Below are 2,500 nucleotides of genomic sequence, written 5' to 3'. Positions count from 1 at the left end.
ATGTACCATAAGAAGCATAGTGTGGGGATCATATTTTGTGCAGAGAGCACAGTGAGGCGTAATTATTTATTCAGGGGCATATCATAGGGCAGATAGTTTTATCCAAGAGCATTAGAATGACTATGATATTTTTAAGGGCACCGTGTCAGGGTATACTGCCAAAGAACGAATGGAGAAGATAGAAGTCTGCAGAAATGACCTGTGGATGTGAAAAGTGATAATGTGTTTGGAAAAGAACATGGAGAAGAAAAGAAAGAAAGGCTCCAGTCAGAGAACCTCAACTATAAGGCTAGGTTCACATTGCGTTAGCAGCAGCCCGTTCAGCACATACGCTAACGGGCTGCTGCTAGTGCAAGTGCCTGCGCTACATCACGCTAGCGCAGATGGAGCATCTGCTAGCTCCATCTGCGCTAGCAGTGATGGACCCAGAAACGCTGCAGCTAGCGTCTCGGGTCCGTCACTCAAATGACGTCACATCGCTAGAGCACGCCCATTGTGGGCGTGCGCTAGCGATGCGTTCGCCATTGCATTCAATGGCGGCGTTAACGGACTACGTTACACCGCGTTATGCCGCGGTGTAACGTAGTCCATTTAACGTAGTCAATGAACGCAATGTGAACCTAACCTAAGGTACCTAGATGTAAATTTTTATTTGTGATACTATGTCTCATCCGTACTGTGGTTCCTGTATGATCCACAGTCTGATGATGGATGTTTACAAGAACTCAGAGCATTTCCTTACCATTGGTAAGGATATACTGTGCTGGCAGTTGTAGGTTCATGCAGTACTACTGTGGATAGGGCTGATCTGACAGTGCAATATATTAATGTACTAATGGTGGTTCTTGTAATGTATTCCTGTACTGATGTTAGTTCTGATTATGTATTCATGTAGTGATTGTGGTACTGGTGCCATGTTAATGTACTGTTAGTGATTCTAGTGCTGTAATAATGTATTGATGGTGATTCTGGCTCTGCATTCATGTACTGATGGTGGTTTTGGTTCTGTATTAATTTACTGATGATTATTCTGACAATGTATTCATGACCTGATGTTGGTTCTGGTGTTTCATTCATGTACTGATTGTGGTCCGGGTGCTGTATTTATGTACTGATGATGGTTCTGATGATGTATCCATATACTGATGTTGGTTCAGGTGTTGCAATCGTGTACAGATGGTGTTCCTGGTGTTCTGTTCCTGTACTTTTATTGGTTCTGATCCTGCACACATGTAGCAATCCATAACTTGTCATGGCTATGTTAATAATGTATTGTGGCATCCAACAAGCTAAGGGTTGGTACATCTTTATTTATGTTAGGAGCATTCATTTTAAAATTAGGCACGGCAAACCTTAAATATTCTCAATGTCATGATTTGGTTCTGCTTGCCGGTACCAGTTGTGATCACATGACCACTTATATTTCATTTTGATACTTACCGTCGTGTACCAACTAGATGCTCATCCTGCTTCTCCCAGTGAAGTTGGGCCCTGTAGCATTTCCCAAAACATTGGGAGAATTAGGAAGACAGTAAGTACGCAAACTGCATATGAGTGGTCACATGACAACTACTAAAAAATTTTGCCGTCAGCGCAGGAAAACCTAGATTCACCTTTGAAGTAATTAGCAGCAGTTCCTCCCCTAGCTGCTGCATCTCGGGACCCATTCAGTGCTCTTCTAGTCATGTGGTCAACATGGAACAGTATTTCCAGCCTCAGACTGTGAGTGATGTGTAAAGGGGTCTGGTTGACTACTAATTTCGCTAAATAGAAAGATTCTAAAACCGGGCAATAGATAACAAAATAAACAAAAGTTCAAAATTAAAATTACATACAAGTTGCTTTAAAAAAAAACAGGTGTAAATTCCCAAAAGACATTTTGTGGAGAAGCTAATCTAAAAGAGAAAGCCTGTAAACAAAGTTCCTCAATAATAAAAAATGTTTAAAATATTTTTCACATAACCGCTCAACACTCAGTAGAATATAATTTCAAACGGTTTCAGTTCACAAACATCTTCTTCTGAAATTACGCCCTTTGAAAAAGCTAGAAAAGTGAAACCCCTATGTGGGAATAAATACTCAGTGCTGTGCCAAGAATATTTTTGTCACATACCTTTATTTAATGATTGTTTGTGAGTGTAATAACTGTTATGTGCTCAACGATTAAATGTTTCTCCAATATCACGCCATGTAGAGCTATTTTAATTTATAGACAACATTACTGCTACAAAGCTACAACCTCCTAAGCGTGAGCATCAAGAGCAATGTCTGTCTCAGACGATACCTTCTGGAAAACATCTCTGGTGTTTGTGAGTTGAAACCCATTCAGATTGTGTCTTACTGAGTGTCGAGTGGTCACTCAAATAAATAATTACCGTAATTACACAAATATAGCCCCATTCTTCACTCTTGAAATACGTATATTTAAATATAATTTATCTGACTTAGTTTTGCTGGAAAACTCCTTTAATAATAACTTTTTGTAAAAACAACAAAGGAA

Source organism: Ranitomeya imitator, chromosome 5, assembly GCF_032444005.1.
Source record: "Ranitomeya imitator isolate aRanImi1 chromosome 5, aRanImi1.pri, whole genome shotgun sequence".
In the NCBI taxonomy this organism is placed as follows: Eukaryota; Metazoa; Chordata; class Amphibia; order Anura; family Dendrobatidae; genus Ranitomeya; species Ranitomeya imitator.
This window is presented reverse-complemented; position numbering follows the sequence as displayed.